Source organism: Peromyscus eremicus, chromosome 2 (genome assembly GCF_949786415.1).
Source record: "Peromyscus eremicus chromosome 2, PerEre_H2_v1, whole genome shotgun sequence".
Taxonomy (NCBI): domain Eukaryota; kingdom Metazoa; phylum Chordata; class Mammalia; order Rodentia; family Cricetidae; genus Peromyscus; species Peromyscus eremicus.
In genome coordinates this window covers 79,977,194-79,995,574 of record NC_081417.1, presented here as the reverse complement: position 1 = coordinate 79,995,574, position 18,381 = coordinate 79,977,194, and positions in this window count along the sequence as shown.

Below are 18,381 nucleotides of genomic sequence, written 5' to 3'. Positions count from 1 at the left end.
AGAAACAAAAGTTCTAAGCTCCAGCAGGCATCTGGTGAAAGCCTTATCACAGGACAATGCACATGGATGGTGTGCTTGGGGACAGTTCTTAACTGCAGCTGTAGGTGAACCTGGGGTGGGTGTGGACACTGAGAGCCTCTCCTGCTGGGGGTCAGGGGTGGGTGTGGACACTCAGAGTCTCTCCTGCTGGGGGTCAGGGGTGGGTGTGGACACTCAGAGTCTCTCCTGCTGGGGGTCAGGGGTGGGTGTGGACACTCAGAGTCTCTCCTGCTGGGGGTCAGGGGTGGGTGTGGACACTCAGAGTCTCTCCTGCTGGGGGTCAGGGGTGGGTGTGGACACTCAGAGTCTCTCCTGCTGGGGGCCAGGGGTGGGTGTGGACACTCAGTCTCTCCTGCTGGGGGTCAGGAGTGGGTGTGGACACTGAGAGCCTCTCTTGCTGGGGGTCAGGGGTGGGTATGGACACTGAGCATCCCCTGCTGGGGGTTAGGGGTGGGTGTGGACAGTGAGCATCTCCTGCTGGGGGTCAGAGGTGGGTGTGGACACTGAGCATCCCCTGATGGGGCTTAGGGGTGGGTGTGGACAGTGAGCATCCCCTGTTGGGGTTAGGGGTGGGTGTGGACACTGAGAGCCTCTCCTTCTGGGGGTCAGGGGTGGGTGTGGACACTCAGAGTCTCTCCTGCTGGGGGTCAGGGGTGGGTGTGGACACTCAGAGTCTCTCCTGCTAGGGGTCAGGGGTGGGTGTGGACACTGAGCATCCCCTGTTGGGGGGTCAGGGGTGGGTGTGGACACTGAGAACCTCTCCTGCTGGGGGTCAGGGGCCGGTGTGGACACTGAGCATCCCCTGCTGGGGGTTAGGGGTGGGTGTGGACACTCAGAGTCTCTCCTGCTAGGGGTCAGGGGTGGGTGTGGACACTGAGCATCTCCTGCTGGGGGTCAGGGGTGGGTGTGGCTACTGAGCATCCCCTGCTGGGGGTTGGGGTGGGTGTGGACAGTGAGCATCCCCTGTTAGGGTTAGGGGTGGGTGTGAACAAATGAGAGCCTCTCCTGCTAGGGGTCAGGGGTGGTTGTGAACACTGAGCATCTCCTGCTGGGGGTCAGGGGTGGGTATGGACACTGAGCATCCCCTGCTGGGGGTTAGGGGTGGGTGTGGACACTCAGAGTCTCTCCTGCTAGGGGTCAGGGGTGGGTGTGGACACTGAGCATCTCCTGCTGGGGGTCAGGGGTGGGTGTGGCTACTGAGCATCCCCTGCTGGGGGTTGGGGTGGGTGTGGACAGTGAGCATCCCCTGTTAGGGTTAGGGGTGGGTGTGAACAAATGAGAGCCTCTCCTGCTAGGGGTCAGGGGTGGTTGTGAACACTGAGCATCTCCTGCTGGGGGTCAGGGGTGGGTGTGGACACTGAGCATCCCCTGCTGGGGGTTCAGCACCAACCAGCCTTCCAAGAGGATCATCTGTGGTGGCATCTCTACAAGTCTAAGGTCAAAGCTCACAGTGCAGGAGCCTTGTTCAATAGCAGCTTCCGAATTGAAACATCTCATCCTGGAGGGAGGAGGGAGTCTCATGAGACTCCAGAAATGAACTTCACAAGTCCTTTCCTCGCGGTGATAAAAGCAGTAATTACTGCTGAGGAGAGGGGGCTCTCCAAACCGCCATGCAGGAAATCCTGAAGGGTGGCTTTGCTGAGTGGTGGTCCACGCTGGGGTGGGCTTCTCAGTGTCCATGGGCTTTGGGTAGTCCATTCTCCTGTAAGGACTCCCACTGAGCTCACTGGTTTCCCAAGGTGAACTTAGGCTTGTTCTCAGCGCCCCATCTAGGATAAACAGACGTTCGTTCGCATTGATAGTGGCTGGCGGGTGGGTTCTTTTTCTTTGTCCATTAGATTTATAAAAGAGAAACGATGCAGTGTAAGATGGACATGTTTATTGGCAAGTGTTACAGGCCTCTCAGGCGGAAAAAGGCCCCAGGGTTGGGGGACCAACCACTCTAAGGGGTTTGGGGTGCCTCACCTCATGATCACCCCCTCCCTTTGTCTACTGGTTTAAAGGTGTCCCTGCATCTCTTCTATTTCAGAGAAATAAAAACTTACTGATGGGGGTGAAAGCCACAGAGAAGTGGAAACTGTCTATTGTTAGGGATTAAAAAGCCATTTAAAAACAAAAACCCTCAAACTGGGGTTATTATGTCCCCTTCTATCCCAGGGGCCCACAGCCTCAACGTCTGTCTCCCTAAGAAAAGCCACACAAAAAGTCCTCTTGCTGTGTCCTCAAATGCCAGAGAATTCCTCAGTGTCTCCTCTTACAGGGACACCAGTCCCACTGAGCTAAGGCTCAGACCCTAAGTTGTCACATCCAAGAGCTCCTAAAGGCCCATTCTCCAATGGTCATATCCCAGGTGGTAGATTCAGCAGAGGTGTTGATGGAGGCACACAACTCAGTTCACACAGCAGGGCCTTGGCCCTTTGCCCTGAGGGCAGTAGGGAAACCCTGGAGGGATCTTAAGGCTGGAAGTAGCCACAGCCATGGGAAAGGAGAGAAGGACCACAGCCCAGATTGGGGGAAGGGTGCAGAGATCTGACTCTCAGCACGGGGTGAGTTCTTAGCACAAGTGAGACAGGAAAGGGCTGTGAAAGGCAGCTCTCTGGACTGGGTGGAAGCCAAGAGGACAAGGGAGACCAGGGACACTCTCTGGCTGACCACGGGATCTTTGTGGTATCGCTCATGGGGACAGGGAATCTGAAAATAGAAGAGGACCTTGATGAGGTCAGTTTGGTCTTGTGCAGGAGGAGGAAGGTCCTAAGGAAGAGACATCCCACAAGATGGCCCCACCAGTGTTTGCCACCCTTAGAACTAAGCAGATATGCCTTCCTTGAACACCATACTAGGTACTCAAGAAGTGTTTGTTGATTGAATGAAAGAGTAATAGACTGTTGGTCCACCTGGATGCCTTGCTGGGGTAGCTAATGTTAAGGTGCCCCCTCGCCTGGATTAGGACTTATCTGGAGAAATGGCAAAGCATTATTTCTGGGTGTATCTGAAAGACTGCTTCCAGAACAAATGAACACATAAGTCAATGGGATGAATGGGTATGGTGGTCCATTTCGACTGTCCACCTGGTTTGAAAAATTAATGCCTAGGGCATAGTGAGGCTCACTCCTGGGTGCGTCTGTAAGGGTATTTCCAGAGACGATTGACTTAAGAGGAAAGACCCCTCCTGTATACAGGCAGATCCACCCCATGAGCTGGGGTTCCAGACAGAATAAAAGAGAAAAAGGAGAAAGCGAAATGCCAGGTTCCCTTCTCTGTTTTCGTACCCACTGAGATGTGAGCAAGCAGCTGCCTCACTGCTGCCCCAGCCTCGGGCTGCCCCCACAGCCACACCATCCTGAGCAGAGCAGGCCTTGAGGGAACCTCAGCTGACAGGGCCAGACACTCTTTGTCCCTGGAAGCACCCAGAGCTCCCTGGCCGATGGTTTCCTGTCTGGCTGCCCTGAGTAAGCAGCATGAAGGAAGTGGCCTCTGCCAGGGAGGCAGGCAGAACATGCAGCTGCTTGTGAAGTGGGTCAGTGTGTCAAGTGCCAAAGCCTAGGAAGGAGCCAAGTGGGAGGGAGCACTCTGGCCTGCTCCCAGAGTGAAGGAACAGGCAGCAGGCAGCGCTGTGGGAGCTGCGGGGAAGGTCTCCAGCCACGGGCTTGCCTGCCCCCCCTCCCCCAACACACCCGTGGTCTCGGGGTACTGTGTCTTCAGGCCCCCGCTATTGCTTTGATTTGGCAGACAACTTCTCTCATCCATCAGCCACATTCTCCACATGCTCCACCTCTGAATTAAGGAGCGGCTCCACTCTTCTTAGGAGCTACTTTCTCTAAGGGCCACCTCCAGCCGGAAGCCATGCCCCAATATCGTGGCCCCTCCCTACCTCTCTCCACTGAAGGAACCCCTGCCATTCCTCCTCAGAGGCAGACAGCAGAGCCTCGGGATTCCACACCCAGATTCTGCACTCTGAGAGGCTGGGTTCTAACTCTGGTCTCTACAGCAGTATGAACCCAGACAAGTTACTGAACCTCTGTGCCTCAGCTTCTTCAACTGTTAACTAGTGTAAATTACAGTCTCAATCCCCGTGAAGTGTTCTATCAGAGACTGACAGGTGTGAAAACCTAGGATTGATTATCCCCTGAGCCCACGTTTCCTGGGCTTTCTTCTTGGTTCTTCTGAGGGAACTGTGTGTGTGCACTGTAAATGCGTGTGCACTGCAAATACGTGTGCACTGCAAATGTGTGTGCACTACAAATGTGTGTGCACTGCAACTCTATGTGCACTGCGAGTCTGTGTGCATGGTGAGACTGTGTGCACTGCGAGTCTGTGTGCATGGCGAGTCTGTATGCACCGTGAGTCTGTGTGTACTGGAAATGTGTGCACTGCGAGTCTGTGTGCACAGTGAGTCTGTGTGCACTGCGGGTCTGTGTGCATGGAGAGTCTGTGTGCATGGCAAGTCTGTGTGCACTGCGAGTCTGTGTGCACTGCAAATGTGTGCACTGCGAGTCTGTGTGCATGGCAAGTCTGTGTGCACGGTGAGTCTGTGTGCATGGTGAGTCTGTGTGCACTGCGAGTCTGTGTGCACTGGAAAAGTGTGCACTGCGAGTCTGTGTGCACGATGAGTCTGTGTGCACTGCGAGTCTGTGTGCATGGCGAGTCTGTGTGCATGGCAAGTCTGTGTGCACTGCAAATGTGTGCACTGCGAGTCTGTGTGCATGGCGAGTCTGTGTGCACGGTGAGTCTGTGTGCACTGCGAGTCTGTGTGCATGGCGAGTCTGTGTGCACGGTGAGTTTGTGTGCACGGCGAGTCTGTGTGCATGGCGAGTCTGTGTGCACGGTGAGTCTGTGTGCACTGCGAGTCTGTGTGCACTGCAAATGTGTGCACTGCGAGTCTGTGTGCACGGCGAGTCTGTGTGCACGGTGAGTCTGTGTGCACTGCGAGTCTGTGTGCACTGCAAATATGTGCACTGCGAGTCTGTGTGCATGGCGAGTCTGTGTGCATGGCAAGTCTGTGTACACAGTGAGTCTGTGTGCATGGTGAGTCTGGGTGCACGGTGAGTCTGTGTGCACCCACAGTGAGGAAACGGAATGGGAGTGACACCTCTTTTGATCGCCTCTGATGAAGGCCTCTTGACAGCAGTTGATAGAGCACAGGTTAACTTTACAGAGCCATCACCAACACACACACACACACACACACACACACACACACACACACACACACACACACTGCTCTGTTTCTCTGGAGAACCCTGACTAATCCACCCAGAACCCCAACTGCTATGGTTTGAGTGAGTCCCCAACACTTCTGGAGCTAGAAGCTTGGTCCTCATTGCTGGGATGTTGAGAAGTGATGGAATGTAAGGGAAAGTGTTTTGTTCAATGGCAACATTGCCTTCAAAGGGGCTGATGTAGTTACAATGAGACCCTGGTTAGTTCCTGTGAAGATTAACGTGATTGTCATCTTAGCAGGATCTGGAATCACCCAGGAGACAGACTTCGGGACATGTCTTTGAGCGGTTCTAGATTAACTTAATTAAAGAAGGAAGACCTACCTGTGTTGGGCAGCACCATTCCTTAGGCTGGGCCCCCAGACAAAACACAAAGGAGAAAGTGAGCTGAGCACCAGTATTCTTGACTCAGCTTCCTGGTTGTAGATGCAATGTAACCACCTCCCCACCACACACACCGAAAAGTCCTGCCACTACGAGTTCCCTGCCATGATGGGCTGCGCCCCGTGATGATAAAAGCCAAGATAAACTCTTTCTTCTCTAAGTTGTTTTGGTTAGGAATTTTGTCACTACAGCAAGTAACCAACACAGGTCCCAAGAGAGCCTGTGTTGTCGGAAGACCTGACTTCTCGGTTTCTCCTGCTTCACCTCATGGTGTGATGGCATCTGCACCCACTACAGCTGTCACCATAGGGCCTCACCAGACAACAGAAGAGATGAGGCTACCGGATCTTGGAACTTCATCCTGCAACTTAAAACTGTTTTCTTTATAAAGTACCCAGCCTTTGGTATTTTGTTACAGCACCAGAACCTAGATGAATATGTCATACCAAGACCTGAAAATGTCCATGGGAAGACCTCCCCAGAGAGTAGCTTGAAGGGTTAAGGGGATTCCATCATCTCATCCATGGGGCAGAGATATACAGTCACAGGTACCACCTTCACAGTCTCCCCTTTCAGGTGACATGTCCCTAGCTACGCTGAAATGTGGGGACAGAAAAAGATCCAGAATCCTTAACCCCCATGGCCTGCACTTAGACAAGCTTTGGGGTAGGTCGTAGGGCCTGAGCCCCCAACTCGTTTCTCCCTTTGGTTTCCTTTCTAGTACTGTATTTTGAAGTGGATTATTGCAAAATAAAAGTGGTATATGATATCTCCCCTAGAAACAGCACTCATGGCACAAATTCACGGTCCTTCCATCACATAGCTGAAGAGCCCACTGTATGGAGCCTCTCAGAAAGGCTCAGTTTGAAAGACTGGATCTGCACCAGATCTTGGGAGTGTTTGGTGCATGGATGTCTCTGAGAAACACACTCTGAAATCTCAGAGATGTCTAGCCAAGCAGAGGAGGCCACATACAACCTGGGAGGCCAGTGACGGTCAAGATGCCATGCAGAGCCAGAGAACATTGGAGCTTCCATTAAATGATACCTTGCAGCCCTGGCATCTCGTAGTAAGAGTTTGAAGCCAGTTTTGACATCCCTCGTGGAGCACCTGGCGGAAGCTGTCACTGTTATTTAACCCATTGTCTTTCATACAATGACAAGAAGGAGCTGAGGTTGCCTGGGTATCATTGGGGCTGATTTTTGTCACATGAACAAGGAGTGCATTTTGGGGGCCTATGACAATTAGAGATTTTGATAAAAATCAACCCTTTTAATTCAGATGTTTCTTTGCACTGAATGGCTCCTTCGCTGTACAAATCTCATATGTTGCTGGGACCCCCTCTTCCTCATTTTGATCCCGTGTTCCTTTTCTCTGGGCCGAATTTGCTGGAAGTTGGTATATTTTACTAGTCCCTTTGAAGAGCAGGACCTTGGCCTTATTTGTCAGCTGTATTTGGGGATGTGTTTGCTTGTCTGTTTTTGCTGAGGTGGTAGTCTCTAACAGATTCACTTCAGCTTTAATCTAGATCGTAATAGCATTCCTGCCCCTTCCTTTGGACTCACTTTTGTTCCTTTTCTGTACTTTACAAAGTTATCTAACAAATAACACTGCTAAAGTTGTGACCTTCTCTGTGAATATAATTATGTCTGCATCCTGGAAATTCACACCATTTAGTTTTTTTTATTTAATTAAAACATATATAAGCTGGGCAGTGGTGGTGCACGCCTTTAATCCCAGCACTTGGGAGGCAGAGGCAGGCAGATCTCTGTGAGTTCGAGGCCAGTCTGGTCTACAAAGTGAGTTCCAGGACAGCCAGGACTGTTATACAGAGAAACCTGTCTCAAAAAACCAAAATAAATAAATAAAATTAAATATATTTACATCATTTCCCCCTCCCTTCCCTACCTCCAGCCTCTCCCGTGTTTCTCCCCCTCCCTTCTAATTCATGCCCCCTCTCTTTTTTTAGATATTATTGTTACATCTATATAAGCAAATAAATATATTTTAAAAAACAAGGGAGATATTTTAGAAGAAAGAAGAACAATTATTTATTTTAAGTCCACCATTAATTTTATGACAGATACATTAGGGAGTTTTATCATTATGATTCTATCGTTAAAAATCTTTATATTAACAAGTTCTTGGAAATTATTACAGCATCCTGACCGATGCTGATCCACACTGACTGTTTTCATCCATGGCCAACTCGTGAGAGAAGAAGCAGTTTCTTTGATATGAACGTATTGCATCGTTAGCAAGGCTGAATGTCTTATGTACTTGGTGGCCACACGTTTGGACTTTTTTTCCCCTACCTTTACCTTTTCATCCTTATTCTTATTAACCTATGAGATCTCTTTGCTCTTTGCTTAAAACTATTTTGACCATTGTATTATTAGATTTCTAATTTGTTTATTTTTTTTCTTGTAAGATTTTCAAAAACTTGTTCCATGCAATATAGCAATCTTTTTCTCTTTCATGATTTTCCTCCTCACATATATTTAGGAAGATCTTGCACAGTGAAGGTCAGATGGCTTCACATTTATTACTATTTGTTTACATTTAAATCTTCTAAGCATCTGTGTTCCTCCTGGGTATCCAAAGCCCTCCAGCCCAACCTCTCAATTGTGTGCTGTCATTCTCCAGCTCACTCACTCTTCCTCAGCCTCCTGCCTCAACGTCGACTGTCAGCAAAACAGAGATGAATGTCTCAAAAATGGCAATGCTGCCCTCAGGTCTGAACAGCTCTGTTCTCCACGCAGATGGCAGACACATTGGGCAGCACATGTTTACAGGTTTGTCAAGTGTTGAAAGATGCCCCCAGACCCCAGCTCCTACATACAGAGGCCAGCAAGTCCCACCCACTCCCCAGCCCAGAGCCCTTTGCCTGCTGCTCCTGTGTCGCTGCCAGACTGTGACCCCACAAAATGCATCCATGCTTTGCTAGAAAGGTCTATGGATGCCCAAGTGACCATGGAGGTGACTGAGGAAGAGGGTGACAGAAGTCCTTGAGTCTCAGAGGAGTTTGTGGTAGAACTTTCCTCCCTACGCACTCTGGAGTTGGAGCTCAGTAGTCCCTCCCCCATGCCCTTCATTCACCCTGTGTCTTGTCCAGGATGGCCCTGGTTCTGTAGGAGCAAACAATCTCTGGGTCTTCATAATACTCAAAAGAACTGATTTCTTGTTCATGGTATCCACTGTGGCCCCAGTGAAATGACTCTCTGATAAACAGCTAGCTCTCTTCCTGTGACTCCTATCTCAGCGTAAGTCCCTTTGTGACTTCTGTGGTAGGGGAAGAGAGGCAGCTGGCAGTGCCCTGAATATTAGTGCTACCATCTGAGAGGGACCTGCGGCAGAAATGGTTACCTGGCCCTTACTCACATAAGAAGGTAGGAAAAATTCTCATATGCCAAAAGAAAGAGGGGACCTGGGCAGCAGTAATGTCTATTGCAATCTTGTCAGTGACCCCAACATTGCCTCGTTTCGTGTTCCTCCACGTATGACATCTGAAAAACTTTTCACTTAAGGAAGTGTATTAGTCAGTGATTATAACAGTAATGCTGCCTAACAAATAGCTCTATACTCAATACTTTAGGATACTCATATTCATTTTTCTCCCTGCCTCGAAACTGCCTGTTAGCTGTCTTGGCTATGTTCTGAGTGAAGGTTAGTCTGGATTGGCTGCAGGGTTTGAGTTGGATCAAGTTCAGTCCATGACCTGGCATTCTAATGATACATCAGAGGGACCAAGGAGCCCATGCAGATCTTGGTCATACACGTAAGTCCTCCTCCATATACGTTGCATCTATTAATATCCCTTGGCCAAAACAAGTCATTGGCCTTGCCCAAAGTCAAGGGAAAGGTAAGTGTCACTGTCCATGAAGCATGAAGACGCATATTTCTATTAAAGATGGAAGCAATGATCTGGGCATAATGATCCCATCCGCTCTGAGTGGCCTTTCAGGAAGCTCAAGGCTTAGAGTCCCACAGAGGATAGTTTGAACTCCAGCCCTGCCATGTCCGGGCTGTGTGCCCTTGGGTGAGCTCTCTCAGTTCTCATACCACTTGTACAAAATGAGGGCAGTAATTTCCCTTTTTCTGTTTCCTTGACACTCATAGAAATAGCCTGACATAATAACACAAAATAACAAAGAGTATTGATTGAGTTCCTACCCGGGGTCAAGCCCCAGGGAAAAGCCTGTGCTTTGGCCATCGGCTCTGTATCCACTACACCAGTGGTTCTCAACCTTCCTGATGCTGCGACCCTTTAATACAGTTCTTCATGGTGTGGTGACCCCAACTATATAATTACTTTGGTTGCTACTTCATAACTGTGATTGAACTGTAATGTAGATATCTGGGTTTTCCGAAGAAGAGTTATTCGACTCCCCCAAGGGGTCACGACCCACAGGTTGAGAACCATTGCACTACAGGGTAGCCCCATCACTCCACATCAATGGAAACTAGGATGTGAGGTTTATCCCAACCAAAGACTAGAGGAGAGTGAGAGGCAGAAGTCCCACCAAGACACTCACCAAAGGCACAGGTCCTCCGAACGATTTGTTAGTTAAGGCTTTCAGTGAGCTGAGGGCTGAGGGCTGCCACCTTGACACAGGGATCCCAGCTCCCCCAGCATCTGCTTACAGCACATTGACAGATTGCCTGCCTACCCCTCCCGGGGCTCCGAGGAACAAGAAGCTGAGCAGGGACATCCCCTGCTGCTGCTGAACTTACAGCCTGCCTCAGGCAGGACTTCACAGAGAAAAAGAACCAACAGGTCACATACAATGCCTGTGTGATATATAAAATATGTAGATTTATAGTTCATATATATAGGCCTATAAAGTATATGTTTATAGACCTTACGTATAAATGGCTGGTGAGTTGACCTGTCTGGTAGAAGTGTGTTGTGCACAGCCCTGCAGCCTAAGCTCAACCAGTCTCCAGATACCACACAGCAGCAGGATAGAACTATCTCCCAAGAGTTGTCCTCTGACCTGCACACACATGCTACAGCATGTGCACGCCTGCATGTCAGCACACACGCACATTTATATATATATATATATATATATATATATATATATATATATATATATATATGCACATGATAGAGGTGGCATACAGATAGACAGATTACAGATAGATGGATGGATGGACTTATCATAAGGAAATGGCTGACATGAAAATGGATGTTGAGACAACCAAGGATTTGTAATCAGACCCAAAGAGCTTGCAGCATGCTTCCAGGGCAAGTCCAAAGCCTGAGAAGCAGCTGAGTAGCTCCTGCCTGGAGGCCATAGGCCAGTGGTTCTCAACCTGTGGGTTACGGCCCCTTGGGTGTCGAATGACTCTTTCACAAGAGTCACCTAAGACCATCAGAAAACACATATTTCCGATGGTCTTAGGAACTGAGACACTGCTCCCCTATGGCCTCCAGGCGGATCCACCCACACGCAGGCATGCTCACATATGAGCACCTGGGATTGTATTAAGGGGCCGCAGCATTAGGAAGGTCACTGCCATAGGCTCAAGACTCAGGGAGAACTGAGTGTTTCCGATGGAGACTGAAGGCGGGAAAAGACCGACACTAGCTCAACTCAGCCAGACTGAAGGAGATCCCCCTCACCCCTGGAAAGGTCCGGCTGATTGCTCTGAGTAGGCCTCCACCTGAGAGAGCAGCCTCCTTATGAAGGAGATTCCCCCTCACCCCTGGAAAGGTCGGCCTGATTGCTCTGAGCAGGCCTCCACCTGAGAGAGCATCCTCCTTATGAAGGAGATCCCCCTCACCCCGGGAAAGGTCCGGCTGATTGCTCTGAGCAGGCCTCCACCTGAGAGAGCAGCCTCCTTACGAAGGAGATCCCCCTCACCCCTGGAAAGGTCCGGCTGATTGCTCTGAGTAGGCCTCCCCTGAGAGAGCATCCTCCTTATGAAGGAGATCCCCCTCACCCCTGGAAAGGTCGGCCTGATTGCTCTGAGTAGGCCTCCCCTGAGAGAGCATCCTCCTTATGAAGGAGATCCCCCTCACCCCTGGAAAGGTCCGGCTGATTGCTCTGAGTAGGCCTCCCCTGAGAGAGCATCCTCCTTATGAAGGAGATCCCCCTCACCCCTGGAAAGGTCCGGCTGATTGCTCTGAGCAGGCCTCCACCTGAGAGAGCAGCCTCCTTACGAAGGAGATCCCCCTCACCCCTGGAAAGGTCCGGCTGATTGCTCTGAGTAGGCCTCCACCTGAGAGAGCATCCTCCTTACTCATCCATTCAGATTTCAATCTCATCAGAAGCTGTCTTGGGTGCACACACAGTAATGTTTGATTTGGTACCTGGGCATCTCGTAGCCTAGGCAAGTTGGCACATAGCGTGAGCCCAGCAGGAAAGGCTGAAGCTGGAGTGGGTAGCAGTGGGATGAAGTTCTGGAGAGGGGCAGAATGAGATTCTGTGGGGCAGGAAAGCTGTTATGACTTTCAAGGTGGAGGGATGGGATGCTGAGGACCATTTCCAGAGCTGTGAGAGGGTGGTTAGGGGGCTGGGGGACTTTCTCTTGGCCTTCAGATGGTGTGGTGACACTCAAGGCTACCAGGATCAGAGAGGCAATGCTGATTTCCCACGAAATTAACATGTCTTACCAGCAGAAGGAGTTGACTTGGTATGACCCTGTCTGTTAAGGATCTCCGAGAGAGAGAATAAATCACCTCAGGGAAGGGTCCCTAGCATGAGTTTTATCTATCTTTGACTTTATTTTCAAAAATAAAGTCAAAACTTAGAAAGATGTCAGATATCTTTCAAGTGAACATTTATAACAGCATGGCCAGGCTCCTACTGTTTTCCTTTCCTCTTCTGCAGCTTAAGATACACAGGAGTGTTGTTGTTGTTGTTGTTGTGTTAAATTTATACCATTGTCTATTAGCCGAGGCCAGCTTAAAAGCCAGGTGACCTGGTCTCAGGGTCTGGGGTCTACGACCAAGTGAGCTACCATGCCACTTGGTTTTTATCAACCAGATTTCCAATGCTGGTTTCTGGACAGCTGCTAAATAACCATATATTAAGTTTATGTCCATCTGAAGGCACTCTGTCTGTGTGGTCAGCCCAGAGATGAACACGTGCCTCCAAGAACTCCTAAGATCACCACAACGCCACCGTTCCCCATGCGTTCCTTAGGCAAAGAATCTTCCTGTGAAAAGTCTACTTTGTGTGTTTATTTTTAGTGTGTATGTGTGTGTCTGCGCGCATGTGCGTGCTTGCACTTGTGTGTGGGGGGGGTGCATGTGGAGGTCAGAGGACAACCACGGATTTCATTCCCAGGTGCCTCCTCCTTTTCTGTCTGAGACAAGCTGTCTCACAGGCCTGGAACTCAGCAAGTAGGTCACTTAGGCCGGCTGGCCCTGGGATCTACCGGTCTCAGTCACTGGGATTACAAGTCTGTGTCTCCACATCCTGCTTCTTCACCTGGGTTCTGGGGCTCAAGCGCAGGTCCCCCTGGCTGCAGGGCAATGGTTTTACCTAACTGGGCCATGTCCCCAAGCCCTGAAAGGGCAGCATTAAGTGGAATGTTCAGTTTTTCCTAACTGGCTGTACAATAAGAAGGCCCCAAATTGCTTGCTTACCTGTGTCTCCCTTTTGCCTTGAGCAACTCTTGTTATTTTACGTCAACAGAAAATAGGCCTGAGGTCATCTTGGTTAAGAGGAAACAAATATTCCCTCTTGATTTTGAAAAGGGGAGGAGATGAACGTCTCCGTTCCTGGCCTTACCTAGCTGAGCTTGTGTGGTGCTTTCCATTAAAAAATTCACTCATGTTTTATGGATTTCTAAAGAGCCACAATTTGAACTTAATTCTTCGTCACTTTAAGACAAGCACCCCAAAGTTAGTATTTAAAATGTCACATGCAGCCAGAGGCCTCAGTGGGTCACAGAGGGCTGGGCAACCCATACTGGGAAGTAATAAAATTGACACTGAATGGCTTCAAGACTGAAGACTTGCCCTGAAAGTTCAAGAACAGAAAAATTGAAATGAAACCATGAATAAATCTCCAGAAAGTTGATAGCCGCGCCTTAAAGGAAGGAAGTCGGTACATGAGCTGAGTTAAGCTGCATCCTATTCTGAGGGTGTCTTACAGGAAGTGAACTGTGAGCGGCCAGTGACTTGTGTGCTCAGAGGGGGCCCTCAGCAGGGTCACATCGTTTAAATCAGCATCCTTCTCTGCCACCTTACTTACCAACTGAGACTCGGAGCAGGCAGTGATCTCTCTGGGGACAGAGAGCAGGGAGCAGTAAAGTAGGGTTTGAACATGACTCAGCCTGGAAGCGTTGATGGAAGGAGTTGGGAGAAAGCTGGACACACAGCCCAGAAGCCATTGTCACAGCGTGAATTCTTATTATCATTGTGGTTCTAAGCCCCAAAACAGATTTCTTTATCATGGTCTCACATGATCTTATCCAAGACTCTCCGCGATGTCTCCAGAAAGGGACCTCAGCTTTTCTGGAATTCATATGCTACCCAAAGTGGATCGTGGCAGACACTGTGAGCCCACACTGACTTGTTCTCCTAACCCCAGCACTGCGTGTGGCGGTCGCTTGCTGTAAGTCAGGGAACATCTTTCCATCTTGTGCACAGAGTTCTGCCTGTTGCTCATCCTGCTCACGGGACAGCCACTGGTCGAGTGTAGAGCCGAGGTTCACAACCTGTGGGTCACGGGCCCTTTCAGGGCATCAATGCTCCTTTCATGAGGGTTGCATATCAGATATCCTGCATATCGAATATTTACCTTACAGTTCATAACAGTAGCAAAATTACAGTTACGGAGTCGCAAGGACAACAATGTTACTGCTGGGGGTCACCACAGCATGAGGAGCTAATCAAAGGGTTACAGCCTTAGGAGGGTGAGGACCACTGTGCTTGATGTCCGGATCCCTCTAGTTTTCCATTACTGCAAAACAAAACAAAGTGCCACAGGGGCTGCCGAGACGACTTCATGGATAAAGGGGCTCGCCTTGCTAGCCTGACAGTCTGAGTTCAATCAATCCCAAGGTCCCACACAAAAGCAGGAAAGAATCTACCCCTGCATGCCATCCTCTGATCTCCACCCGTGGGCTGGGGAACACATGCACACTTACACAATTCACTAACCACACAATTCATTAATATATTTGAAAGGTACCCTGAGCATCCTGGCACAGAATCACTGTACAGATGTTGGCATTTATTAGTTACTTTTCCGTTGCTGTCATAAACACTGCGACCAAGGCAGCTTAGAGAAGAAAGGGTGTATTTAGTTTATGGTTCCGGAGGGATAAAGTCCATGATGGCGGAACAGAGGCAGAGGTGGCAGGCAGCTGGAGTGGCTGCGGAGAGCTCACATCTCAACCGGCAAACGGGAAGCAGAGAGAGAGCACATTGGAATTTGCACAAGGCTTCTGAACCTTCAAAGACCCCAGAGACATACTTCCTCCAGCCAAACATCCTAAACCTACCTAAACAGTCACCAACTGGAGCTCGAGTAGTATTCGGATGCCTGAGAATATGTGGGGCAGCTCATCAACCAACCGCAGCGGGATAGAGTCTAATGCAGGATTGTTAGACCAACTGGTACATTTTACATTTTCATGATTTCTCCAAGTTGGCGCCCATAAAGTCCGACCTACGTTCCACCAACAACAGTGAAGACCTATCATTTTCCCTCATCTTCCCTAAGACTGATACATTAAACTTTTCATTGTTTACCAAGTAAGTTAAAAAAAAATCCATTTCAATTGTTCATGAAATTGAGCATCTTCTGGCACACTTATTAGCAGATACATCAATATTTTCCTGTATCTCTTCTCCTGGGAATTATTGTTCAGCATCACTAGTCTGCTTTTATTACATTTGTGTGTGCGTGGGTGTGTCTGAGTGTGAAAACGTGTCACAGCACATATGAGGAGGTCAGAGGTCAGAGGACAATTTTCTGGAGTAATTTCTCTCCTTTCTCTACCATGTGGGTCTCAGGGATTGAACTCGGGTCATCAGACGTGGCGACCATCACCTACCCACCGAGCCATCTCTCATTAGTCTATTTTTAATTGAGCTTCTGTCCTTCTCTTAATTATTTATAAGTTAACGCCTATTTGTAGTAACCCTTGGTTTACTATATGTTTCAAATGTTTTCTTCTTACATCTCACGTGTCTTTTGCCTTTGTTGTTTATTTGCTGAACAGCATCCTAAATTTGAGAGGCAGCCAGGCTACCAGCCATTTTCCTTTGTGGCTTCTGGGATTTGTGTCATGCTTGAAAAAGTCCTTCCTCCCCCCACTTCCCCGTAATTATGGAAGTATTTCTCTGTATGTCGGTTGTGTTATTTTGTCCTTTCTGCCTATGTATTCACCATCTGGACTGGATTGTGGTTTGTGGCCCGAGGAAAGTATTTGCTTCCAGGTGTACTGCCGTTGACCGAGCCTTGTGACTGCGAATTCCCAGTTCCCAAAGTTTCACCTCTGTCAGGGCTGAGGTCCAACCTGGGCCAAAGCCTGCTTCTATGTTCCCTGATCCAGCGGCTCTCCGGCTTCGCTTCACATGAATGTCACCTGATTGGTGTGTGTACCTGTGTGTGTGTGTGTGTGTGTGTGTGTGTGTGTGTGTGTGTGTGTGTTATGTGTGATGTATGCATCACATGTGTGAGTACCTGTGGTTGAATGTGCAGAGGCTCTATCACTGTCCACCCTGTTTGCCTGACACGGTCTCTCTCCCCATTCTCTGGGGAATTGTGTACTGCGATTGTTTCTCCCAGCTACCCAACCTAATTACTACCAGCCTTCAAATCTGGTCCTCTGGGGAGGGGTCGATTCAGCCAGAAAGGCTGGGCATTTCGGTGAATCAACCCCATGAAGGCGGTACTACTTACTGGGGCACAGAAAGCTGAACACCTCTGTTCCCTTTTGTTCCGTGTGGCTTCAGCGTCAACGCCTCCAAAGTCCCTCTTTTTCACGCTTTCCACACAAATCAGCCACTTCAGCCTGGCCTCGGCTCGTGCTGTGCCCTGCGCTGAGCCCATTTTGTCCCCTCCCTGGCTGTCTCTTAGCAGAATCCTACCCCACCCCACGGCAGGGCGCTGTTAATTTAGCCGCACATTGGAACCACATGCAGAGCTTTGTAAAAATTCCTGAAATTGAAGCCACGCCCCAGGCCAATTACCACAGCCTCTGTGGGCAGGGCCAGGCTTCAGGAGGTCTGAAAGCTCCTTAGGCAGCTGTGACATGTGGCTTCTGGGGGTAAGAACCACCTGATCCTAAACCAAGCCCCAATACTACTATTCTGGGAAATGACCTCTAATTTCATCTGTGCCCACTGGGACATACACAGGTATCACAATAATTTTTTTTGTAAATAAATTTTAAAAACCCTTTATTTGTTCATTTTGGAATAGGTACAATCAACATTTAAAAGGTATAAAGAGGACAGAAGGTCTTCTCCCCCCTTCCCCTCATCGTAACCCCACCAGAAGGTCTTGACTGCATCCAAGGCCCGTCTCACAGCTCTCCAAAGGCACTGGGCATGGCTGAAGGACCCAGCCTGGCAGAGTCTTAGGCTCACAGAGGCCTGGTGTGAATCTTGCCTCTGCCATAGGCTTGTCCATAAGGCTTGGCCGCTGGTGGGCTCTCCAATCCTATCTTCCAGTTCAAAGTCTGTGCTTGTCATCAAGAAACAACTTCAACGTCACCCTGTCCCTGAAGCCTTCCTCAGGCTCCCAAGGAGGAAGTCAAGATACCTAAGTTAGAAGCCAGGCTGTGTCACCAGCATGAAGCCGGGAACTCACTGTGAACCAGGTGGGAGTAGTGGCAGGTCCGGGGGGACAGTAGAGGCAAGGTCAGGCAGGTGGCAGAGTCACAGCGGGGCTTCCCGCAGACGGTCCAGAGAGTGAGCAAGCGAGAATCCAGCAACGGGACCAACCAGGATCTCCTAGCCCCAAAGCAAGCACAGGCTCCACTGTCCAGGAAAAAAGGCAGCCTTAAAGGCAGTTTAGAAGAGGAGACAAATCATTCCATGTGTGAGCAGCTGTGTAGCTCCAGAGAGACAGACAGCAAGGACATCTCATCATGGACTGTCTCGATGCTCAGAAATCTGAAGTGTGGTCATCAAAGCATCTTTACATTTTACTCACTGGAGCCTGTGGTAGGAGCTGACACTGAACTATGTCAAGGCCCCAAACCTGGTGGTTCACTGTCTGTGTGTGCATGTGGATGAGAGAAACAGAGACAGAGACAGAGAGAAGAGAGAGACAGACAGACAGGCAGACAGAAAGACAGACACAGAGAGAGAGAGACAGACACACAGAGAGACTCTGTGTCTAAACAACTTGAATGTGGGTGCCCACAGAGATCAGAAGAGGGTGTGTGATTCCTTGGAGTTGGAATTACAGGAGGAGGTTGTGAGGTACCAGATATGGACACTAGGACTAAATTGTATCCTCTGCAAGAACAGCACGCACTCTTAGCTGATGAGCCAGGTAATCTCAGGCCCCTGAATTTTAAGTATGAAGAAGTTCAATTCATTTGTTTGTGGTGTTTATGACAGAAATAGAAATATAACTAAGATATGGAGTATTACCAGTAGTGGTGGTGCCCAAAGTCACATGGCCTGGGCAAAGGGACTTTCTAAGTCAATCTGGTTTATTTCCTGTGTTACTTATTACAATATTGACTTAACTACACAGTTATCATGATCTGAAGTAATTGATATTGTTGCTGTTCATGGTGTCTCCTTACTATGGGG